At 35.5% G+C, this 27,512-nt stretch overlaps 1 protein-coding gene across 1 annotated transcript in view; it reads left to right on the top strand.

Moving 5' to 3' along the window:
- NLGN1 (neuroligin 1) overlaps window positions 1-27,512 on the top strand; it is a 672,475-nt gene that overhangs the window by 106,956 nt on the left and 538,007 nt on the right. The gene's annotated exons all lie outside the window — the stretch shown is intronic.

Genomic DNA, 27,512 nt, shown 5'->3' with positions numbered 1-27,512 from the left:
GTATTATTACTATACTAGTTTTGACTGTGGAGAAATTAAAATGTTTCTCTTCAATTTTTATGCTTTTATTTGCCAACATATAGACACATATTTTAATTATAGGATACTATGTACTATTTTAATTAGAAGATATATAATTCATAGATATCCATAGAAAATCTTATGAGAGTTAATAGAAACAAAGATTTGAAGTGGGCCAGAGCAGGGATCAAATCTTTTTTGGGGGGGGGGGAAGGGAGAGTCAGTATTTTGTTCTAAGTGTCCTTAAGCACTTATTTTACTTTTCTTTTTAAAAATATTTATTTATTTTGAGAGAGAGCACACATGCATAAGTAGGGGGAGGGACATGCTCAGAGAGAGAGGAGAGAGAGAATTCTCTCACGACTCACAACTCACGACATACTACTCAATCTCGGGAAAAACTGACTGAGCCACCCAGGCACTCCTATTTTACTTTTCTAAGCCTCAGTTTCTACATCTGTTAAAAAAGAAAGTGAAGAATTAATAATAGTACTTACCTCCTAAGATCTTTTGTGAGAATTAAATATAAAATGCAGGCAAAGTATTTTGTACACAGTATTTTTTTTTTTTGAAAGAAAGAAATGAATGAGTCATGGAAGGATAGAGGGAGAATCTTATTAAGTAGGTTCCATGCCTAGCTCAACACTGGCTCCATTCCATGATCATGAGATCATGACCTGAACTGAAATCAAGAGTTGGATTAACCCACTGAATTAACTTAACCCACTGAACCTCCCAAGTCCCCCAACACATAGTATTTCAATATTGGTTAGTGATGATAGAGGTGATTATAATGAGTTAGTGGCCCTTCTTTTGTTGTTGTTGTTTGCTTTATGAAAATTTTAAATAAGGTTAAAAGAGCTGTGTGCAAATGTCTATATTGTCTGTTAGAGAGACAGGGTGAGGGAGAAAGATTTCAATCCAATTTTTATGCCCATTCTCCCTTACAGGTTGGACCTTTTCTGTGATTAGAGGATTAACTACTCACTTTTTAGTGGCTTATTTATTTTTTCAGGTTACTGGGGCCATTTTGTAAATGTGTGCTCCAGTGCATTGAATGGTAACCAGTGGCCTAAAACCATTAAGATAAGTCTTAAAGGGGCACCTAGGTGGCTCAGTTGGTTAGGTGCCAACTTCGGCTCAGGGCACGACCTCACAGTTATGGGTTTGAGCCCCGCTTTGGGCTCTGTGCTGACAAAGCCTGCAACCTGCTTTCGATTCTGTGTCTCCTTCTCTCTCTGCCCTTCCCCACTCACACTGTGTCTCTTTCAAGGATGAATAAGCATTTAAAAAAGAAAGAAAGAAAGAAAGAAAGAAAGAAAGAAAGAAAGAAAGAAAGAAAGGAAGGAAGGAAGGAAGGAAGGAAGGAAGGAAGGAAGGAAGGAAGGAAGAAAAAGATAAGGCTTAAAAAGTGAGAAAAAAATTTTTGTATATGTTTCATTTCTTTCTGCTTCCTCATGTGTTAGTTTATCAGGTCCATACATTCTTAGGAGAATCATTGCTTTGTTGCAGAAGTTTGCTGATTTGGGGAGCTTTGTACTCTGTTCTGCAACTATTAGAGAATCAATAAATGCTACTTGATGATAATGGTGCTATTGTTTTCCCAAGAAATGGAAATTCAGGAAAAAAGACATATTACAATATGAAAATATCAAATGGAAGATTTTTCCCCACATGCCAGTGAAAACAAAATCAGGGCTCAGGTGTTCTTCCAAATGCCTATTCTTCCACTGATGAGAAATAAGAGACCTCCCAAATCATTCCATTAAATAGCTTCTGATCATCTAATGTATTCATGCACTTTCTAATGGGAGAACAACCATATTCCCTTTTGATGTTTAAGGGTTCACCCACTGATGGCAGAATGCCTTAAAATGATAGTTGCTTCTCAGATTCAATTGAATTCTCAATATATACCTTGTTCTATACCATGCCCTATAGAACATACAAAGGAAGTATGTCCTCAAAGAGAAAGATTTTTGCTAGTTTTTTTCCTATATTATAGGAAAAAATATCTAAAATACTGACTCTGTTGCCCACACACACAAGGCAAGCATTCCTTTTTTTTTTTTTAATTTTTTTTTTAAGTTTATTTATTTTTGAGACAGAGAGAGACAGAGCATGAACGGGGGAGGGGCAGAGAGAGAGGGAGACACAGAATCGGAAGCAGGCTCCAGGCTCCGAGCCATCAGCCCAGAGCCCGACGTGGGGCTCGAACTCACGGACCGCGAGATCGTGACCTGAGCCAAAGTCGGACGCTTAACCGACTGAGCCACCCAGGCGCCCCAAGGCAAGCATTCCTAAATGAATGAATGATTAGTTTCAAAAAGCCTTCACTTTGTTCTCTTGGTAGTAGTTGCCTCTTTGGAGTTAGGATAATGCCACTGATGAAATGGGGGAAAATGTTGGACATAGTACAGTTAGAAACTGAATTCTTAGCAATGAGGAACTTTGCCATCCCCTTAATCATGACAAAGCCATTTCTTAGATTACTATTCTATTTGGTCACACCATAACAATGATTAAATTTTTGCAATAGTCAATCTTAGGAACATCTATTCATTGTTTTATTGCGTAAAAATGAGAAAATAAGGCAAAAGACTGTTTAATCCAGTTCTAAATAACAATTTCAGATGAGTTAATTATACAGTGAAGCTGACAAGTATATGTTTTGACTAGAACTGTGAATTATTTCAGTTGTCCTATGTGTACTTAGCTTAATAATAGTATGATTTATCATATCACTTGTCACAATGTTCTTATAATTAATTGAAAAAGCTTAATAGGAAATTAATCTAGGGGCATCTGGATGGCTCAGTCAGTTCGGCGTCCAACTTCAGCTCAGGTCTTGATCTCATGGTTCGTGGGTTCGAGCCCTGACTCAGGCTCTGTGCTGACAGCTGGGTGCCTGGAGCCTGCCTTGGATTCTGTGTCTCCCTCTCTTTCTGCCCCTCCCCTGCTCACACTCTGTTTCTCTCTCTCTCTCTCTCAAAAATAAATGAACATTAAAATTAATCTAAATTTTATTTTATTTGGATTAATAGCATTACATACATAAAACACATATGACCTCACTACTGCAACCTGTAACATATTGGTTTTAATTTATGCTTTTTATGCTCCCTTCTAGCCTTTCTACTTTCATTCATAGTTGTAATCAAAACTAATAATGGTGTGGATACTCAAATACATTTCCCTTCCAAAAATATGACATGAGGTATGGGATACCTCATTAAAAACAAAACAAAACAAAAACACCACATAATGCCTTAACTCAAAACAGATATATGTATAACTCTGATTTAAAACTTAATGGCAACTTATGCATCATATAGATGTACATGCGTAGATATTTTCAGTAGCTTGATTATTAATTTTTGTAATGTACTCTGTTTTTTATTTCCCTAAATATGAATTAGCACTTTTCTATGAGAAAGGAGATACTTAAAATGGTAGGTATCGCTTCTATCTTAACTTTATACTGTATTCTGGCTACCTTATCTATTTTTCCATTTCAAAGCCCAAATTTCATGACGATTTACCAAATGTGAACGTAAGACAAAAGATTTACCAAATGTGAACCAAACTAAACATTACCAATACAGTTTAAAAATGTACATTCATAAATTTTAGGGCAAATCCAAAATCAAGCTGACATTAAATACATTAGTCTGCTCTTGTCAAGCTCTTTTCTCTTGGTTTGCTTTGACCTAAATTTTCAACCTGATATTCTTATTCAAATGTGTCATGAGGGCAGCCAGATGGCCTGATTTTTCCAAGGCAGAAGTAAAAATTGTTCTGCTTTCTCATGGATTATTTGAGATATTTTTCTCTTGCAGTGAGTATAAATGTAAACTTCCTGTCTCAGTAAGCTAAGCAACGGAAAGACGTTTAAAGCCACAGATCTGAGTTCTGGCCTCCTATACTGAGTCACCATGTACCCTCTGTGGCTTTGACTTCTTGGCTTTCATTCATGAAAATAGGAATTGTAATATGATAGATTTTATGTGCTAATGTTAGGAAAAGAATAATGTAGGAAGCTGTAGGATTAACAGCAGGTAATTTTTTTGAAAACTGGCTAATAGAGATGTTGTAAAGTGTCTCTCCCCAAAAAGCTCCCCAATAAGCTCTCCTCTCCCATCAGTGGGTAGAAAATTGGCCACCAATGGAAGGTTAGAGGATGATAAGAAAAGAAAAAGAAAAAGAACTCTGCTGGTCACAGAGGTACCATTTAGTAGTAATAATTTATTAAGTGGACCTTTGTGGCTAAAAAGAGCAAATTCATCTACCAAACTGAGAAAATTTACATTCTTTCCATCTGAAGGATGAGATTCCACATAGCCGGTTATTCATCTTTTGGGAAATAACTGGGTAAGATATGGGCAATGGAGTAAATCAGCAAAATGAAATGTACTCCCAAATGCCAAAATCCACAGGCTCCTGGGAAATATACTAAAATATTATTGTTAATTGTATATCTACAAAAATTCTTGTAAATGCACTCATGTTAATCACTACTATAGAAGTGCTATTTTTCCTTACTTTTTATAACATTCCATTTCTTGGAAAAATACAAGATAATTTGAAAAGCAATCAAAAGAGCCAGAGTGGTTCATTTTAATTAATTCTTACAGAAAACTGCTTTGTTATAGATGTGAACCTTTGTTAGTGACCTTCTCGAGGTGAGAAAAGATATACCCAGACCTCTGTACCACTGTAATGCACCTTGTACTCTACAGGTAGAAACAAATAAATTCCACCATTATTTAGACTGTGTGAATAAAGCTGAACAGTAGTGGTTTATGTTTTCATAATGAGTTTCTTCTGTTGAATGCAGAGCTTCTGTCATATTTTCATGGAGTTTTCATAACATCTGTACATAATGAAATGCTTGTTTTCTCCTCTTTGATGAATCATCTTTAGGCAGAAACCTTCATTTGTGTTTTTGAAGTGTAACTATTACCTGAATGTAATCTAGTCTCCAAAGATTTCTGTCACATTTATTTTTTGCATGCAAAAGATTTCCATAGAAGCTATGACTGATATATGGCAAGACAAACCAATTATTGAGAAGCCAGAGGAGAGTGCCAATGTGTGTGTTTGGGAGTGGCTTATAGAAATCTTAAAATCCAGACCTCACACAGGTGCCAGAAAATCCCATTAAAGTTTATCTATAGTTTTTCTGAAGCATATAGCCAGAATGATGGTTCCATGTCTAATCAGGGAATTTGTGAATATGTTCATATGGCAAAAGGCACCTTGCAGATATGAATAAGTTAAGTATCTTGAGGTGGGGAGGTTATACTGGCTTATCTGTGTGGAACCATTGTAATCCCAAAGGTCCATATGAGAGGGAATCAGGAGAGATCCAGTCAGAGGAGTGAGGAAGGAAGCAGAAGGCAGTGTGGTGTAGCCATGAGACAGGAAAGAGGGTAGCCTCCAGAAGCTTTAAAGGTCAAGGGAGTGATTCCCCCAGAGCCTCCAGAAAGAATGCTGCCCTTGCTGCCACCTTAATTTAGGCCAGTGAAACTGATTTTGGACTTCTAATCTCCAAAACTGTCAGATAAGGAATTTCTAGCATTTTAAGCCACTGAAATTTGTGGTAGCTTGTTAACAGGAAACTAATACACAATTGTTAATATGATTTTCAACTTTAGAATATAGAATTCTGAAGCTCAAATTAGAACACAGTGATTCAGGGATGCCTGGGTGGCTCAGTCAGTTAAGCGTCCAACTTTTGGCTCCGGTCATGATCTCATGGTTCACGAGTTGGAGCCCTGTGTCAGGCTCTGTGCTGACAGCTCAGAGCCTGGAACCTTCTTCAGATGTCTCCCTCTCTCTCTGCCCTTCCCCCATTCATATTCTCTCTCTCTCTCTCCTTCTCTCTCAAAAATAAATTAAAAAAAAAAATTTAAAAAACTAAAAAGAAATTTAGAACAGTGATTCAGACTCTACCCTGAGCCATAGTCTACATCCTTTTCAAATAATAGAAGTAGAATAAATCTTAGTGATAGAAGCTTATTACACTTGAGTAACTAAAACCAGAGGAGATAAATCACCTGCTTAAGGTAACATAGCTAGTTATCAAGAGATGAGACTAAATTGGGGGTTACATCATATTGCCTCTGTTTCATGGTATGAAAACATTTGCATACAAAAAGTCAGCATTTGAGAAGTGTTTTCCAATGTCATGAGAAGGAGTAGGGGTAAAAGTGGGCATGACAATGAAGGGGTAGAGCTGAGGAAGAGTTACTTCAGAACAAGAATTTATATGTCTCATTAAGTTCTGGATTAGGCAAACAGTCATGAACTGATTAGCCGTGGCCCCTGCCCTCTTGCTAATTATTAGTTTTGAAGGCAAAATAAACCCGTATCATTATAATTCATTAATAACTTAAAAGGGAAAAGATTCTGCAAATGTCACAAATGTCACAATGTCCAAGGAATTTCCCTTTTATCTATATGTCTTTCAATAAGATGGTGACCAAAAAAGAACTTAATTTCATCAAGAGGCTATCATGTGAGTCTTGAGCTGTTTGTTGTTATTGGCAAATATTTAATAATTGCCTTCTATTTGGGGGAAGAACGGATACATGTGTTGTTCAATGTCTTTGGAAACATACTCGTGTATATTTTAGAAGCCCAAGTTTGTTGATGACACTTTACAGCAATGCCATCAGTTTCTATGGAGACACTAACTATTGTGCAGTTAGGGGGAAAAGACTCCTCCGCTTCCCTGTGGCTTTAAAACAGTTTCAGAAACAAAATTAAAATGGTTTTCTTTTAAGCAATATTACTTCAATGCCAGTAAGATTCCCTTTTATTTCGCAAAGATTATAAACATTTACAAATTACATACAGTACCAACAGAAAATGAGATCTTTCCTGACATCCCATTCTGATGACAAAGATAGTGTTTCCTCTGCATAGTTTGTAAATCTAGAATTCTCTTGGCGTTACATTACTTCAGTTTTTTTTAAATAATAATTTATACGTTAAAAACTACCAAAAACTTCAACTTTGGTATTTTGCACAGCTGTGGTGTGTAGATAACTTTCGTTTATATTAACTGAAGTTACATTTGCATGCTAGTAGGAAAGTACCCTTTACAGAACCAAATTAGTACAAAGCCATGTGAAAGAACAAATCTTTTCTACTTAGAAGAGGCAGGGCAATTCTATTTAATAAAGAAATTCTACATTAGCATCTGTTTCCTGGATTCAGATGCATCCATTCTGTCTTCTTTGCATCATTCATTTTAAATAAGTTTTTAAAGAACTATTTGGTAAACAACAGATAGGATTCCATGCTCTGAATTCCCTTTTTACACTGGCTTTATTTACTGGTTGGATTTTTTAAATTCATTTTTATCCCTCTTAAAAATAGGATTCTCTGCCTTACTAAAGTGGTTTTTTTTTTTAAGTCCTATAAAATGCCGAGTTACATACATATCAGTAAATATTACAGTTGGCAAAAGCTTAACACCATTCCTAAAAATAGTTTTAAGAAACCAAAAAAAGAATCATTCCTGAATTTATATATCCAAGTATATTTTAATATCAGAGTTAAATGTTAAGTGTTAACAGTGAATCCATGGAGATGGCGTAGTACTTTGCGGTCTACGTACTTTTAAGTAGCACAAGGTCTTTCAACATAATTAGCACAGAATATTGAACCCCGCCAGAAATATGGGATTCGTCATTAAATTTAGAGGCTTCCTTATCTTTCTGAGTCTAATCATGTGTGCAGAAGACTAATTGTTATTGGCATGGTCTTTATTGCTCATAGCTTTCTTTTATTTTAAATGGAATGGTCTGCTTTGTGAGAAATAATTAGGTTTTATAGGCCTACCTGCATAGAGCCTTTTGTTGAATGTCTTATGGTTTTGCCAATTCAGATCCTGAGAGCAATTAGAGGCTGTGGCAGAACTGTTCCTTAAATCACACACATATTGTGTTATTGCCTGCTTTTTATTTTTTACCTGCAGTAGCAGATGCAGAAGCTTCAGTTACTTGCGAGTACACAGAGTAATGGTTAGCCAATGCAAAACTTGGTTTGGGAGGTAAAAGCTATGAAGAAGATGTTTTGTGAGTCTGGCACATGGCAGTGCGTCCTGATGTCTGACATTGTCCCCAAAATAATTATGTCCTCAACTGTAGAAGAGCAATTCTTTATCCACTCTCTAAAATGACATAGTGATTTTATTGTCTAAAAGAATGGTCAGAATTGGTCAAACTGTAGGCTTTTAGTATGTATGGATTTGTTCAACGAGAATGATTTATTTGCTTCCCATAGTTGTTGGGAATTATTTGTTGCGCAGTGAGGTAAATAATAGAGACACTTTTCAAAAGTGCTTGTAACAGTTGTAGAAATCATTTCATTTATAAGCGAGATCAATTTATATGATGAGTCAGAGAATTCACTGGTGAGATCTGATAGAAGTAGTATCTAAATTCTTGCCAATTCTAATAGATTTTTGGAGAGAAACTTGTGTTGTGGTGGAAGTTTTGTTGCATTATTTTGGTCACTTTGCCTACTTAATTTCTTCATGACACAGGAGGACTCAATGAGATTATTGTTCATAATTAAATGAGAATGAAAATCATTGTCGTTTCTATATTAGAATGTCCCTATAAAGTGCATGTTACCTTGGAGTTATTTGTTAAGGAGTGGTGGTCAGTAGGTATTCATTTTTCCAATAGTCTTTCACCAAGGGGGAGTGAAATATATGTATACTGTTCTGTTTCACTTGAACTTAATGTTTTGTCCTCTCTGTGTCTTCAACATGTTAGCCAGTTACCGTTTGCTCAAGCAACTCTACTCCTACTACCATATAATCGATAGCAGTCAAGGTACTTTCAATCTTGACAGTTTTCTGTACTGAAAAATTACTTTGCACAGACTTTTTACTATTCCAGTTGACAAGCCATCTTCACTCAAATCTATGATGTCAGGCATTATCAATCCCAAAACAACACTGACAGTCTTAGACATATACATGTACAACTCAATATTATTTTTCAACTAATATCCTTTGAAACTTTTTTAACTGAAATAATGGAAGCCAGATGAATTCGTGATCTAAATCTAGTAGCAAACTTAAAGCTAAGTTTGGAAAATGTCATGTAAATTTGCAGAATCCACAGTGAAATATACTGGTGAGGAGTTGGGTGGGCCTGTCATTTTTGATATATAGGTCACTGTGAAAATATTTCATAGCAACCAGTGGTACCTAGATGTTTATTTTCTGAATCTCTTCATTTCATTTATTTTCCTTTATTTTTTTCTTTTCTTTCTCTTTTTTTTCTTTCTTTTCTCCTTTCTTTCTTTCTTTCTTTCTTTCTTTCTTTCTTTCTTTCTTTTTCTTCCCTTCCTCTTCCCTTCCCTTCCTTTCCCTTCCCTTCCCTTCCCTTCCCCTTTCCCTTTCCCTTCCCCTTTCCCTTTCCCTTCCCCTCCCCTCCCCTCCCCTCTCCACCCCTCTCCACCCCTCCTCTCCTCTCCTCTCCTCTTTTTCTTTCTTTCAAATTCTTTCCCTGGATAAAAAAAGAAACAGGAAAATTGCTTTATATTACCTGGAAGATTCCATTTTGGGTAATGAATTTCAGACAAGCAAAAATGCGTATTGTTGTTTTGAAGCATGCCTGAGATTTTTGAAATCCCAAGGGGTTTACAGTTGTATAAGAAATTGGCTAATTAAAATATTATTTAAAGATAATTTGAGGTATTATATTTTTATGGAAAAGAGATGAAGAAAACAAAATTCAAGAATAAACTTAAATAGAAAGTTTTATTTGAAATAATTTGACGTTTTTGTCATAAAAATAAATGGAATAATTATTCTGTCATGGAAAAAACCTAGCCTGTTTTTATTTTGTCTTATTTTTAAGTGTAGTCTCCACTGAGAGCGTGATCCTTTAAACCTGCCTATGCAGTTTTTGACATTTTGCCCACAAAAAAGCTCTTTTGTATTCAAGGTATGTAGGCCTTGTGAAAATCAGTTGTAGTGTTATTTTGTAGTCTCCAGAAGGTCAAACATAACCAAGGAAGAAAATCTAAATAAAGTTAGGATTATTTGAGTAATTTATCCTTTGTATACAATAGAGTTTACATGTTGTGAGTTAAGATAACTTATAGTAATTAAACTTAAAATAATTAAATTAGAAAGTATTTGCATACTCCTTGCAAATACAAACAGCATTAGTGCTAAATAGAAGTTGAAAGTTCCTTGTAGTCCTATTTTCAGAGATAAATACTGCTTATGATTTGATGTAGACCTTTCTATATTTTTATGCACATATACCTTTATTTTATCATCCTAAGTGCAAGCACACTGTATTTACTATTCCATCATTTGCTCTCTTTACTTAACAATATAATAAGGATTTGTTAATACATATAGATCTATAATTTTTAGAAATAAATGCACTGTAATTTATTTAAATAATTCCATATGCTTAAGATTTGGATTGTTTTCAAAATTTTACCCATTATAAACACTACTGTAATAAATGTTCTTATTCCTATATCTTTGCATACTTGTTCAATTACCTCCTTAGCATCGGTTCCTGGAATTAGATTTGCTGGTTCAAAGGTGTTCAGGCAGCTAATACTATTTTAAACCCCTACCATCCGTGTTTTAAAATTTGGATTTCCACATCCCTTAGTAACATTGCTTTTAGCTATCTTTTTTTCTTGTGTTACTCTGATAGGTTAAAATATATCTGATTATTTTTAAAATCTGCTGCCCTTTGTTATTAGTAGGTCAGTTGTCTTTTCAGCCTTCAGATTTAACAGGTATTATGTAAGGTATAAATATGGATATTTACCTGTAGTTATAGATCTAGATCATATAGATGGAGATGTAGACATAGTTATTGATATAGGTACAAATACAGATGTAGACATAGACAAACACACACATATATACACACACTTTTTCCTTTTATGTTCCACAAATACCTTATGATCTGGCAATATTTGTTGATTTGAGGATGGTAGGAAGTCAGTGTTGGGTACTTATAGATTTTCATTGTTGTCTGCCATAAAAGGTATGATTTTTGTGAAGTATAATGTTCTGGTAAAGAGCATGGGATTTAGAGTCACAGAAATTGCCACTTGATTGCTGTGTGACTTTGGGGATGTTCCTCATCTTCTATGAACCTCAGTTTAATTTATCCGTGAAATGAAGGCAATAACAATATACTTCACAAAATAGTAATGAAGAATAAGCAACATAATAGTTTGACAAATGCTTTGTACACTTTCTGTAAACATAAATATTATTACAGCTAAGATGTGAATTTTTATGTCAGTTGAAGGTAAATAAGAAGACTGAGTCCCCCATTCCTGATGTGTGCTCAGTGATGTGAATCTTAAGAACATAAATAGATAGCAAGATTTCATATGTAAATGCCATAACCATAAGCGTTGATCAGAAATTGTTTAGTAAAAGCAGAAAGTAAAATCAGCTCACAAATAGAGTTAAACTTACTTTCCTGTATGATAGAATAGTTAAATTAATGACTACATCTAATTAAGAAACTGAAAAATTACACCATGCCTGCTGTTAATACTAAACTCAGTGAACTGTGAGATAAGAATATGGTAACACTAAAAATTACCTCACCATTTTTGAATATTAAGGCAATTTTGCTACCTATCCTTAGAAATAAAATAGCCCTTGCAATTACATTTTGTGATTTGTTATTGGTTCAAAAATTAATGACTTTTATTGTAGTAAATGGATCATCACAGGTGACAAAGCACAGTTTTAATTAACAGTGACAGGTAAAGCTCCTCACCGTCAGATGGAATTTGTATTGCAGTTATATAAGAAATGATGTTTTGATCATCACAGTTTTACATTGAAGTTAAGAGTACTAATTGTATGGCTTTGCCCTTAAATTTTTATTGTGAATGGGAAAATACATAAAAATTGTAAAATAAGTTGACCAACTGGCCTATCTTGATAGATATACTTTCAGAATGACCTAGAATCCCAGGTTGGGTTAATTCTTCAACTCTTGAACTTCCACATCAGATCTTGGCTAAAGAGTAGGCCCCTTACTTGTTGCCTGCCTTTCCACCCCAAGCTCAAGTGCTGCACAAGAGATTTTGTGCTTCATATCTAGTGAATCGTACTTCTAAACGCCTTAACACTTACTCCCATCCCCAACAGGCTGTGTCTTGGCCAACCTTCTGATCTAGGGAGATACATACTTGCATCTACCTCCAGGAAGATGGAATAGGAAAGAGGCCTGCACAGGTCCTGCATTGGGCTCAGGACCTTTAGGGCAAGAAATGTCAGTTTTAAATACCTGGAGAATAGTCTAGGGAAGGCCCTGTACACTGCAGATGGACATGTTCATTCAGCTCTACATACTCCTTGTCCCCTGATGAGTACAGGAAGGTAAGAGCCATAGTGAGGTCTTATAAAGTACAGGGTCTAGGGGTCTACCTTTCCTGGATCTAGCGGTGGTAATGATCATATACATGAAGACTTTGAATATATTTCAGAGATGTCAGTTAGATAATGGCACAAACATCTCAATGATGATAAGTCAAGTGTACTGATTTTAAGTTATATACACTTTAGAAAAAAATAAAGCTTTATATGTAAGCCAATGCGTTACTCAGTATATTAATTTTATTTTAAAGGCAGGGTTCTCAATAACATGATTTCTGTTGTATTGTGCTATTGTTTCTTTCTTGACATATTTGTAGGGCATGTAGTTATTGAGAAATCTAGTTTCTATGTGTCAGAGACACAAAATGTATCAAGTAATTGAAACAGACATAGCTATAGCCATGGGTATATGCACTCGTCAGGAGATCTAGGTGTTTGCTAACATGACCAATAATTAATCAACTAATCTGGTAGAGTGTACAAATGTATATCTAGAAAAGCAAAAAAAAAAAAAAAAAGATTAGATGCATATGCACCACATTGTTAACAATGATTTCCTTGGGTGTAGAGTTTATGATTTTAAAACTTTGTGTTTTTAGTACTTTTGTAATGTTTTTAAAACTAAGGCTTTGTGATGGAATTCAAAAGTACAATACCTAATGCAATACTTACATGTTGAAAATTAAAATATTTGTCCATCTAGCATTAATTATGCCTTCATGCCATGCCAAACTGGTGATAGACATCTCTTTAATTAAATTTGACATTTGGTAGACACCACTAATTATGGATTTTTCAAATATTTAATGAGTGTATATATATCTAATCTGACAATGTAAAACAATTAAAATGACATAGTAAAGATACGGTAGAAAAGATTAGCCATACATAAAATAGAAAAGGACCAACAAGGTACCCAGCTTGACCTTCTTGACTTCTTTGGAACTGTAGATTCTGGAATCTCTGTACTGCCATGTTTAACATTTAATCTAATATTCTATTATTAGCTGTATTCCTACTCATATTAAAAATAAATAAATAAAAATTCTCTGCAAAGATTTCCCAGGATTCATTTCCTTCTTACTTGACTGTCTACAACAGTCTAATTTTTCAGCATTTAAATATCTAAACTTAGTTTTAAATGCAATTTTTCTGAATTATTCCAATTGTTATCTACTAAAAGTGAGTCATATTACTTAAAAGTAATGTAATTTTCTAAAACTTGGTTTATGAATGCTCTCTAAATCTATGCCTACAACGACCATTGAATGACCCACAACACACAAGTGCAATGCCTCAAATGGCAGGGCTTTTGTTAATGAAATTTTAATAATTAAATTTTTAATCACATCTGTAAAATTTGGTTAACTGAGTCCTTTTTAACAATAAAGTCCCTTTATATCTGAGACACTTTGGAGGTAATACATACTTTGGAGGCATGTATTCAGGCTTAGAAAACACAAAAACATGACAAGAACCAGTCAAGTACCCTAAAAGAACAAATTGGGTAATCCATAAGAAAATAGGAACTCATAGTTCCTGTGGTGATCTGGGAGTATAGACACCTCTTAAGAGCATTCAACTTAGAACTAATATTTTAAAATATACTATGTCAGTGAAACTAAACACTCTCCTGGGCAAAATTTGAGTATCTGGCTACAAGTTTGAGATTCTAGAACTCAGATTCCCATTTAGTATACATATTTATTATTCAATATTTAGCTACACAGACAAGAAGGTCCACAAATTGCCATATTGGAGAAACAGGAAAAATATAAACTTGTGAGATGCAGACAATCAAATAGTAGTGATTTTATGTTGGGTACCTAGTTTTGTTGAGCTCATCTTTTTGGACTTAAATGATTCAGGATAATATTTTATAGATACTGCAATTTAGATGTTTTCTGGTTGAGAACCACAGTGGGCCTGTTAGTTTGTTTCTGGTGACAGTGGGAGAAAAATCAGCACGTATTTGTTTTCAGGTCAGGGAGGCAGAGGGTAATCTCCCAAGTTGAAACAAGGCACATAAAGAAGTCGCTGGCAAAACACAAAATGTTACAGCTATCACTTACTGCGTGTCTGTGTTTCCTAAGGTAATGTGTGAGGGCAGCATGGCTCATTATTTTTGTATTTCTAGAGTCAGGTCAGCCGAAGGCTTAAAAGAAAAAGTGGGGGCTTGAGAGAACTTGTTCTTTTGCCTGGTGTGGTTCTCTCCATCATTCTTATCTTTTACCTGTTTTTTGAGGTTCCCACTAAGTATGGTGGTTGCTTATACTTGTTACTGGAATTGGCCTACCAAGGTGATGTTGGGTCCCCTTGAAATGCTAGCCCATCTACCAAGGAGGTGAGAATACAGACTGGAACTTGACTGATTATGAGGCTGTTTGAATGCCATCCAATGTATTGAGCACCCCTGCCCCTCAAGGGTAGGGACTATACTTTTTCCAGCTTCAGAGTGTTCAGAGTGGCAATGAGATCGAGGCCAATCATTAACTGAGTCAGAGAGTGAGCAATAGAAAACTGTGAGCAATGCAGGTCATTTTACTTTTGAATCACTTTTGTTAAGAACCACAGTGTGTTATTTAGTTCCTGCTTTCAGCCAGCTTTTAAAAGTGAACTGAACACAGATCAGGAGGTACACATTTCTATGGCTGTTCTTAATAATAATTTATAAGGCATGTAACATACATATGCTAGTCACTACATTGAGTGTTTTGTTTGTTGCTAGTTCACTTAGTTTTATTTTTTACTTCACTTAATTCTTTTTCTTTAATTTTTTAAAATTTATTTTTGAGAGACAGAGAGAGCAGGAATGGGGGAGGAGGAGAGAGAGAGAGGGAGAAGCAGAGAGAGGGGGACAGAGGACAAAGTAAGCTCCCAGCCAATCTAACAGCAGGGGCCCTGCCTCAGGGCTCAAACCCAGGAACCGCCCTTGAACCACGAGGTCACAACCTGGGTCAAAGTTGGATGCTTAACTGACTGAGCCACCTAGGGGCCCCTCACTTAATTCTTACAGTGTAGTGTAGGTATTATACTGAGATCTCCAGATGAGGAAACTGAAATTTAGAGAAAGTGAAATGTTTGCCTAGGAACTCGTACCTAGTAAGTAATAGCAGAATGATTTTTTTGGTGTGAATCATCTCACTGAAGAGCTTTAACTTTTGCGAGTCTTGCTTTGCACTGTTGCAGAATAAAGACAGCAAACAAAGGAACTTGGTGAACTATTCAGGAGAAAGGTTTTCAATTTCTTTTATTACAAACAAACTTGACTTCAGTTTTCTCTCACTTTCTGCCCACCAAACAGTATATAGAAAAATTGAAATTACTCAAATAGGTTGCATTCATTGTTTTTGCAGATGGAAAATTCATTAGCCAAGAATATATAAACAAGTCCATATACCGCTTCCTTTGAATGTTTAAATGAAAAAAATAAAATCTTTGTCGTGTTTAAAGTGTCTTTTATGTCTTGACACTAGGAAAAACAGGGTTTCAGGCTTAAAAAATTTTTTTCTTTGCTTCTATTTTGATTAATGTTTTTCAGCTCTTCAAAATAACAAACATTTAAATAAAATAAGAGTTGTATTTTAAATTACTTGAAGGATTTTAAATGTACGTAATAAGTAAACATGTTTACAATAGCCAGAGATATTCATAAGACAGTTCTACCACTAATATAAGATTTCTAAGTTATTTCACAGACAAAATTGAGTGAGTGTACATTTCTCTTCATTTCCTCTAAAAATTGACTGTATACAAGAAATGGTAGACACAATGACTTTGAAGTTTAAGAACAGGGATTTAAAGTAATTAATCTTTACAGATATTTATAATTTCTTAATTTAACTAAAATATTCCTCAGTTTTTAGAAAGGGGGTCACAGATTTTTTAGATGTATTCATTTTACCCAAATATACGAATGCTTATCAATAGGATAATTTTTGTTCATGTATAATATATAACATACATACATAATGTCTGCATTTCAGTCTGAAGCACCAGTATATAATTTGTAAGAAAGTGACGTATTTAAATTCGAGAGTCTCTCTTATAGCAGCAGCATCAGTGTTAGTAATATATAGGAAGTAAGAGGCAGCAGGGTTTTCCCTTCCAGAAGACCTTGGGTTCACACCCCTTTGGAGTTCATCAGAGCCCATTCAGGTTTATCCTGAGGGATCCATTGCCTGATACTCCTTCTTTCCAGAGGCTGAATGCACAGCTTCAGCAAGACACCCAACTCCTGCTGGCTTGAGAAAAGTGTTATTTTAATGATGATTATAATGAGCTTTAGTGTTGCTGGGAGCCAAGTGTATCCCTTAAGTCCAAGAGAGAACGCTGCAATCAGAGTGAAGTATAATGTAACTTAGATTATTATTTGATAAATTGGCCTTTTAATTAGGATTTTTTCCTTCTTCTATAGTCATTTATTGCCCACTGTTCCAAGGTGAATAATTGCTATGTTTCTTTATGAAGATATCATAGCAACGGAAGCACACTGAATGCACTGAAAGGAGGGGACTACCTCAGACCGTTTATCTTGACACATTAATCAATGAAACTGCACTTTTGATCCCAGTACTGAATGCATTTCTAGTATTTGATTTTGCCTCCAGCAACTTTAATAAGTTACTTTTTATTAAGTGACTCCAGCCTTAGCAGATGGTTTTTAGCCACTTTTAAGCCCATTCCTGGACTGTATTGTCATGAGAAGTTCATTAGGGAAACATCTAACAAAAGAAACTTCAGCTAGACAATTGGGTAAGATGATGTTCTAGCAATCCTCAGAGTTAGTGGAATTTGAGCATGAACTTCAGTCTTCTATAGAATTTAATCTAACTTGGTCTGAATTTAATGTGATTGAAAATTTCAGAAAAATAATACAATTAAATAGTTTTTGTTTTTAAAGCTGTTTAGATCACCTAAAGAAAATACAGTGACTTGATAGTTGCCCATTTCCATTTTTACAAAAAAAAAAAAAAAAAGTATGTCAAGCCAGATAATACTGGGAATGCATGCCAGGTTGGAATCTAGAAGTTTTGTTCCAGCTTGCTATGTAATAGCTCTTGACCAGCAGCTTCCACACTGTTTAGGCTGTGATCCATAGTAGGTAACACATTTTCCATGGTCACACAGTATACCAGCGTATGTTAACAACTGAAAACATGTTTCCCAGAATAGTGCCCTTTGTATAGAGTATGACTCTATTTTCTATCCTATGGTGTACTATTTCACTAAAAAGAAATGCCGGTCACAGATCATTACAATGATTTCACAATCCATGAATAGGTCTCAGTTTGTAAAACCTGCTCTAGACCACAAGTTACACAACTTGGAGGGAGGGAGATAGACAATAAATTTCTAAAAGTTCTTTTCAACCGTAAAAATCTATGACTCTGAGTAGAAAATGCATGTAGATATGACTTTCACATGTTAGATTCAAGTCAGTGAATATCCTGAATAAGCCAATAGATGCATTGCTTGCCTTTGTGATCCTGTTCAGTATATGGCTCTGATGCAAATTGTTTCTAAAATAGGTAACAAGATGTAAAAATTTTAAGTTTATTTATTTATTTTGAGAGAGAGCACATGCATGAATGAGGGAGGGGCAGAGAGAGAGGGAGAAAGAATCCCAAGCAGGCTCCATGCTGTCCGATGAGGGGCTTGATTTCACGAACTGTGAGATCATGACCTGAACTGAAATCAAGAGTCAGACACTAAACCTACCCAGGCACCTCAGATGTAAAATTTCACTAATTATCAAAAAAATACTTATAATGATACCTGAAGCTTTCTGTTAAAGTACAGCAATGTGTATTAACATTGGTGAACTGAATGTGAAAAACTTTTCTTGAACCATGAAAATGAAATAATTTCTTATATTGCTTAGCCACAGTTGAAAGTAACTTAGGTAATGAGGTCCACTTTTCATACCACTGTTATTTTCTTTGTCCCCAGGGTAGACTAGGTGGGCATAGGAACTTCATAAAGACAGAGACAGTATCTTTCAGCCTATTGACCATTTTTGTCCACAAAGGAAAGCACCACTTGGTGCACTTGTTAGATTTTTGTTGTTTCTATAAACAGAAATGAGTGGACGGATGGATGAATGAGTCCATTTTAGTAAGGCTTGCCCTAGGTAACTTGTAAATAGCAAAATTTTCTTTTCATCTCTGGTTTTCCTTTCTTTCAATTTTTCTGGGACTTAATTCCCTTAGTAAGTACACATATTCTGGTCTCATATTTGATTGAAACTCCTTTCTGTATTTTCCTGCTTACCTAAACTTCCAACCTTCCCTTTTTAAAATTTAAAATGCCTGCCCAGTATCTCAGACCATTTAGTTACACACTAATTAAAATTCATGTCAAAGAATGAAGAAATTTCAGTAATGACTTATAGTGTAACTGCTTCCAGGAGAGTTTAAATGTCAACCATTTTTATGGAACAGTCATCGTATTAGATGGTGGTTTTACTAGCACTGTCAGAAAGATATGGGAAAGATATGGGAAAAGATAATACTGTATCAATGTCCTGTAAATAATCTCATGGAGTTGATGTTTGAACTCTCCTCAGAAAACACTGAGACTTATGCTGGGGGCAGAGGTTAATGAGAAATATCATATCATAATATATGATATGATGTGATGATATGATATATCCTTTCTAGGGTCTAGGATAGGGTTTTCTCAAACTGTGGTTGTAGATTTTGGGGTGCTTCTAGAAAATTCCTATTTCTGAGTTATAGTCCAGACTTGTTAAATCACAATTTCTGAAAATAGCAACCAGGAATCTTTCCTTTAAATAAACCCTCAAATGGGGTGCCTGGGTGGCTCAGTCGGTTGAACGTCCGACTTCAGCTCAGGTCATGATCTCACAGTCTGTGAGTTCGAGCCCCGCCTTGGGCTCTGTGCTGACAGCTCGGAGCCTGGAGCCTGCTTCTGATTCTATGTCTCCCTCTCTCTCTGCCCCTCCCTGCTCATGCTCTGTCTCTCTCTGTCTCAAAAATAAATAAAAACATTAAAAAAATAAATTTAAATAAACCCTCAAATAATACCTATGCATGCTAAATTGAAGACCCATACTTAAACATTTTTTTCATGTTGAAAAGTGTCTATGATAGCTTGTTTGAAGGTAAGTTTCAATGTCCCTTTATGCTGGTGATCCAAAGGTTACTTATTTCTCCTTTTACGTTATGAATGGGCATTGGGCCCATGTGACATGGAAGGACACTTTAGCCAATAGAAACTTCCAGGGAATTCTGACCTACTTATCAAAAGTTCACCTCCATAATAGGCAGAGCCAACCTCCAGTATATCATAAATTATTTGCTTAGGAAAGATAAAAAAATTTAAATGAGAAAATAGGAGTCGACAACTTTTTCATCTTTTTTCAGCTTCAGAAAAAAACAAACAAACAAACAAACAAAACAAAACTTCCATTATACCACACATTATTAGGAAGCTAATTTCACTAAAGAGAAAATATAACAAAACTAAATGTTTTGTTTATATTTCTATGCCAATACATTTTGGATACTCCAGACATTTAAATTTTCCATTTAAATATCTCTACAAGCATGGGTAACATAGTTAAATTTATTCTTTACACAAGTATTATTGAATACCTCCTAGATAGCAGGCATACTGCTAAGATATGGAGATGGAGAAACAAAGACTTGGTACCTATTCTCAAGGAGCATTTGATAATGCTAAGGAAATAACTATTTGTGAAATTAATTTTTAATGACATCTAAGTACAGTTGTAAGGAGGAGAAGTATGTAAGAAGAAGACCAGTGTGTCTGGTCTAACTTTGGGGATCAAGGAAGGCTGCCTTGAGGAAAGATATTTAATCATAGTCTTGAAGAATAAACAGGAGGGAGTTGACCAGGCAAAGGGTCAGATAGAGCGTTTCAGGCAGAGAGACAATGTGAGTGAAGAGTATATCCTCTCATTCTTAAAAGACTGTGTTTTTGAGTGTTCATATGCAGCACAGCTTATATTTTCTAACTAAACTCTATAGTTTCAGTTGTACATAATCATTTCTTTACTTTCTATTTCCCAATTTTTCACTTCTGGTCACCGAACTCTAAAGTAAAATACAAGCATTTAATAATTATAATAACAATACTACTACTACTACTAATAATAATAATAAGTTTAGGGTACTGATTCTCTGCAAAGTACAGCTCTGAGTATATTTATGAATTATCGTATTTCATCTTTACAACAACTCAATAGGTTTTTCTAAGGCAAAACACACTATATAAATTTGATGTAATTATTTATGGAGATTATTACAGAATGCCTGGAGAGAGTAGAGAATTTTAAAAGCAATAAAATATGTTTATTGCTGCTAGAGGAATTATAAAATAATTTTGTATCATCTCTACAATATAATAATCACTAAAGCATGGCTTGCTCTTCACTCTGCATAGCCATTTAATCATTTTAACAGATTGGAAAAGTGGCCCCCATTTGGCCAGGATAAAGTACCAGGCATGCATTAGAGTTGAGTATAAAGCTGCTGTGACTTGATGGACATCATGAATATATGCTGGGCAAAAAAGGGATACCAATGGACCTGCGTTAGATATTTAATTATTAGGGATTTGGAGTCTTTTGTATTTTTCTGGAGTCTGCTACAAAATTGCAAATGTCCTAGAATGGAAAGATACCTTATGCAATGGCACTTCTGATGAATTAGTAAAATACCAGAATTGACTACAAAATTGCTCCAAAATGAGTGCCTGAAACTGGGTTGGTAGACTTTGCTATCTCAGTAGCATGCTCCATGATAGCTTTATGAAAGTCATTGTCCTACACAAGCTTTTCTTTCTTTATCTTCGTAAATGGCCTCAGACCTGCACTCATATATTAAGCCATGAGAGACGATAATAACGATAAAAACCCAAGACCTCTCATTTATACTACCTGTAAGACCTTGACCTAATTATTTAATCTCTCTGTACTTCAATTTCTTCATCAGTCTAAGCAGAATGATAATATTATCACTATGGATGATAATGTCAGTGACTATCATAAAATTTTTGTGAAGATCTACTTATTCATTTATTCACTCAACAGATTCTTAAGAGCACCTGCTGTGTCAGGCACTATGATGTTTTTCAATGGAGGAAAGATAGGCAATAAATAAAAGCACGAGAAAAGTATAGAGTATGGAAAACGTAATTTGAGAGAAGCAGAGATATTTTAAATAGGATATGTAGGGAAGACCTAATAAGATGGGATTTAAGCAGAGACCTAAAAGAAATGAGCAGATGAGTCCTACAGGTATATGTGCAGTAAGAGTACATCAGGCAAAAGGAATAGCAAAGACAAAGGTCTTAACACAAGTGTTCATGGCATATTCAAAAAACTTCAAGGAGGTCATTGCAGCTACAGCTACGTGAGCAAAGAGGAGAGTTTTCAGAGATAAGTTTAGAAAGGTATCAGGACGGTAAGAGCACAGCATATAAGGGCCATGTAGAACATTATAAGGACTGGCTTTTTACCATATGTCATCAAACTTAAGACACTCCTGAGTGTTAGCTTTATCATTATTCCATGTATGACTAGGAAAAATAAACTTTTCTATGTAAACAATGACACATACTTTCTAATCAAATACAACTTTTTATTTTGTATTTATTTACAGAGCTCATTTAATCTTATTTAGACAAAGATTCTTTTATATTCCATGCTTGTCTGCCACTGTGAGTTTTTGCATGTACAGTAACTTCTAACCTCAATGACCAATCTCAGAGAAAATGTCTTGAAGACTTTAAACTCAAGATGTTTCAGCAATGCCTATAAGTCAACTGAAGTGATGCCATGATGAACAACTATGAACAATGAACTATGAACTATGAACAACTATGTCTATTGCTTGTATATGTACAAGCAATGACCACTGCCGCATTGGATGCAAATATAAGACACCTCTTAATTTCATACATAAATAAATAAATGTGTATTATAGTAAATTAAATATGCAGTGTAAATGAAATAGGAAGTCAGAAGAGGATGTTGAGAAAGGGGGTAATGATTTAATTCAGAAACCACTCTTGCACCCATGATGATAATAGGCTGAGTGAAATGAGCAAAGATGGAAGCAGAGAGTGGCCAGGACATTTATTTTAAAAACACTAATTCAGACGGGACATTTTGACTTGAAGTGGTAGTTCAGAAAGGGTTTGAAATGATCAGGTTCTGATATATTTTGAGGGCAGAAATTACAAGGTTGCTGATAATTTTATGTAGGGTATAAGAAAAGAAAGAAATCAAAATGACCCCCAGCTCTTTGGCTTGAGATGGGGAAGACTGTGGGCAGATGGGTTGGTATCCATAGAGAGGTCAGGAGTCTGATTTGGGACATGATACATTTGAATTGTCTATTATTCATTCAAGTGGAAATGTTGAGCAAGCTGTCAGAAAATGATTCTGGAGTTCAGAGAAGAGATACAGTCTAGAGATATAAAACTCATAAAATGACTCCATCCTGGTTTGGATGCTGTTCAGTACTATGAAACAGGATGACATCACCTAGGGCTTTACCATGTATGATACATTTTGGGGTTTGTTTGTTTGTTTGTTTCTGCCTTTATTTTTGTTCAAAAGCCAAAAGTTACTGCATGTTACTCAGGTTGAAAAACACTGGCTTAGAGTGTGAATGAGGATGGAGAAGAGAAGAGTTCCCAGGACTGAGCCTTGGAGTGCTTCAACATACAGAACTCTAATTGATGTAATATGTACATATGCCTAGCTCAAAACAATTAAGTGCTCAACAAATGTTAGTTTTTATATTAAAGTAGACTTCCTCCCCCAAATATTCCTTGATTTATTTTTATCAGTTTCGTAGAAGGATTAAGCTATTATATACAGAAAAGGAAATAGGTGCTAATGTTAAGCTTTCTATGGTGCTTAACTAATCACCACAAACTTTGCAGCTTAAAACAACACACATTTATTATATCAGTTTTGATGCCTGAGAGGTCTGGATACAGTTTAGGTGAGTTTTCTCTTTCAGGATCCCACTAGGCTACAATTCAGATGTTGACCATGGCTGTACTCTCATCAGAGGCTCGACTGGGAAAAGATATAATTCAAATCTCCTCAGGCTGTGGGCAGCATTCATCTCTTTAAGTTGTAGGACTGAGGTCCCCACTTACTTGCTGGCTGTTGGCTGGGGGTTACTCTCAGCTCCTAGATGCCACCTCTTGCTCCTTGTCATGTGACTCTTTCCCTAAACAATTTAGAGCAATCCTTTTACTTCCTCAAGGACAGCAGGAAAGTCTCTGAAACTTCAGTCTGCTAAGAGATAGTCTTATATAGCATTACACAATTATGAGAATGACAACCGGCCACCTTTGCTGTATAGCGTAACTTAATCAAGAGAATAAAATCACTTTTGTCAGACTCTATTTAGAATGAAGTTATTTCTCATGTTCATACTCAAGGGGAGAAGACTTATATAAGGGCCTGACTTACTGCGGGTCATTTTAGGGTATGTCCCTCTGCCTATCTCCTTCTTATCCAAATATTCCCCATAGCCTGGGACTTGTGGTACAGTGAGATTTCTGTTCTTCATCTTGATTATGAAATAGAATAGCACAGACTAAGGGAAAAAGTCATGAGCTTTACTCTTAGTACTTTCACTTTTATTATGTGAAGATGACAAGGTAACTAATCTGTTAGAACCTTGGTTTTCCCATCTTTAAAGTAGTGATGGGGAAGTCTCTTTCCAGCATCTTTTCTCATAGGACTCTCATGAATATTATATGAAATAATGTATATTTTGATTTTGAACTATAAAATGGTAACAGTATAAAAAAACTGTAAGTTGACGTTATTCTTTATTATAACGATTATACTTTGGTTCTCTGTACTTTGGTTCTCTGAGCTCTTATTGGCTATCAGAAAGTCTATAGCAATGTTATAAATGGCTTATAGCCTTTCACCTCACTCTAAACCTTGTCCATAGCAAGCTCTCATATATTTATTGAATGAATCAACCATGTTTTTCTCCATTTGGCTTATAACTAGTTTTGTTTATCTTGGGAGCCATAGATCGTTTACCTTCCTTTATAAAGCATGTTTGATTTTTAAAACAAACCACAAGTGTTGCACAGTTTGTACTAAAGGACTACTTTATTGCTTTTTTTATTACCTGAAAAATGCAACAAAAGTTTAAAATTAATAACAGTCAGTAACAGGGAATAGGGATAATAAAAGTTATGTTCCTTGCTTTGGAAGCAACTCAGTTTCCATTTCCTTATAAAAAAAATCAGAAAACTTTCTGGTGGTTTATCAAGGGATTTTTTTTTTTAAAGGAGAGAGAGAAAGAAATAAAAAAAAAAAACTTTTAAACTTTCCTATTCGGCATCTCTCTATTGAGAATAGCATTGAGAATTTGCTTGAGGAGTTGATTCCTCAAATCCCAGAAGACCTATATCCATAATAAGGAGGAGACAACAACAGTGAAGCATTAGGGGAAAGCAGCTTTGTTAGGACATAACTAATCCAGGTACCATAAGTATTTCATGGCACCATGTCAGTTAGTCAAAGTGACAAACTTAAACGATCATTCCTAGGTCATTTAAGATAATTTACAGAGTTATCTACAAAGCTGACTTTTCAGGGAACGGGGGGGGGGGGGCATTTACAGACCAATATCTATTTTGCAATTATCTAAAAAATGGAAAAACTTTCATCAAATTCATCTTCCAGTTCTACTCATTTAAAATAATAGAGTCTGGCCAATATCTTCCATTTATGCCTGTCACCAGTCATCTTTGTGCTAGAGTTTTATCCCCTTTTGGCATCTTAATTGTTCTCCTAGAAGTGATATTGACACAGTTCAGCCTTCCCTTTCACCATTTGCTGGATATTTCCAAATGGATATTCTTTTCTCAATTGAAATTCACTTTGGTAAAAACTAATTTCTAACCTTCCAGCTTAGCTGTTGCCCGACCACTTTCCCTTCTTTATCTCCACAAGCGCATCAACACCTTGTGTATGTTACGGGCCTCAGCCCACAACAAGTAAGTATTCATTCAACCTCTTTATCCTCCATTCAGAGAAAACACTCTGATTCACTTACAAACTCTTTCTACCTTGGAACACTAGTAAAAAGTGCCCTTTGAGATGAAAGCAGAATTATTCTGTACGTTTTTTGATGTTGCTGAGAGGGAATTTCTATAATTACTTTCTTTTCCAAGCAAGAAGTGAATAAGGAAAACTGACCCAGGCTTCCTGAAGATGAGGTTTCTCATTTAGTTGAAAAAGAAAGCTGACAGTGCAGAGTCTGCTTGGGATTCTCTCTCTCTCTCTCTCTCTCTCTCTCTCTGTCTCTCTGTCTCTCTCTCTGTGTCCCCCCCCCCCACTTGCATGGTCTCTCTCAAAATAAATAAATAAACTTAAAAAAAAAAAGAAAGTATAAGTGGGTAAGTGGGTTAGGTCAGATCATAAATGTCTTTCCAGTTGGTCTGAAGAGCTTAGATTCTACCATAAAAAAATGGGGAGCCACTGATGGCTTAGTGATCATGAAAAAATGTGAAAAAAATGTAAGAAATTAATCTCTCATGGTTTGTGTTATGATTCAAAAGTGTTGAGGCAGTTGTTGCTTTAAAGGTGATTATATTCATGCTGGTGCTAAGGTGAAGTAGAATTAAGAGTGAGAAAGAAAAATCCGTGTTAGAGATATGTAGAAGAAAATTGCTAGACCTAGCGTCAGGATGTAAGTGAAAAAGCATAAGATGTGGCTAGACTGTATAAGCCCTGAGAAAACCAAAAACAAACAAGCAAAAACATAAGTAGAAGCTCACTTAAAGACACATTTTTGAAAATGGAAAAATTGTATTTTCACACTGCAGGTCTAGGTTGACATTGTGTGTATGTATGTATAAGAAGACAATACGTAACAGAGATGACTATTTCTTTTACACTCAATTGTTTTTTGACTTTTCTCTCATTTTGCTTAAAGCCATATGAGCTTTAGATTTTGTTAAATATCTCTAGTTGGTTGAACAGTACCACCCTAAAATTCATGGCTACCCAGAACCTGAAAATATGACCTTACTTGAAAATAGGATCTTTGTAGATGTAATTAGTTAAAATGAGCTATGCTGGACTAAGGTGGGCCCTTTATCCATTGACTGGTGTCCTTTTAGGATAAAGAGGTGCTACACAGAGCTACACATGTAGGGAAGAACCCCATGTGAAGACAGAGGCAGAGTTTGGAGTGAAGCAGCTACAAGTCAAGGAACACCATGTGTTGCCGGGAGCCACCGATAACTAGGAAGAAACAAGGGGTGATTCTTCCCTGGACCCTCCCAGGGAAGCATGGTCCTGCCTGCAGCTTGACTTCAGACTTTAAGCCTCCAGAACTGTGACAGAATAAAATTGTCATGTTTCAAGCCACCAAGTTTGTGGTAATTTGTTGTAGACACTGTTCTTAGTGCTTTATTCAAATGAGTTCACAGAAACCTGTGTTGGAGGGACAATTATTGTATTATTTTTAAATAAGCAAACAGAGGCTTCCAGGGTTTTTGACCAAGGACATATGTTGATAACTGATGGAGCCAGGATTCTTAAAATAGCAGTTGGACTCAGATTCACCAAACAATGTACCTCTCCTCCATTCCTTGAGTTTCTGAGTAACTCCTAGCAAATGTATTTTAAAGTTTAAGGGTCTCTGGAAAACATTTTTTCTTGAGTAATCACGTTCAGCAATGGATCAAGGGTTCCTGCCCTGGCTAAGACATCTTATCTATGTGTTTAGATTTCTTGGGCTTTCTGTAGGCCATTGAGTCTTTGGGGATTACAGTAACGTCATTCTGTTTCCATCTCTTGCAATTCTCCAGACTTTGGTATCTAACGGTTTTTATAATCCTTAAATTTTTTTACCAAGGGATGTAAGTTGTGTGGGTGTTTTAAAATACACACACTCCCATAAACTTGAAGTCACAGTGTAGCAATATGCAAAATATTTGAGCTTTTCTAATGATTCTTCTTAATTTATCCCTAATGTTTTTGATGGAATGCAAATCTGCACTTTGGAGTTTCTGCTGTTTGTAGAAGGTACATGTTGGC

The sequence above is a fragment of the Panthera leo genome, chromosome C2 (assembly GCF_018350215.1).
Source record: "Panthera leo isolate Ple1 chromosome C2, P.leo_Ple1_pat1.1, whole genome shotgun sequence".
Classification (NCBI taxonomy): Eukaryota; Metazoa; Chordata; class Mammalia; order Carnivora; family Felidae; genus Panthera; species Panthera leo.
The sequence above is the reverse complement of the archived record's forward strand: the minus strand, read 5'-3'. Positions and strand labels throughout refer to the sequence as shown.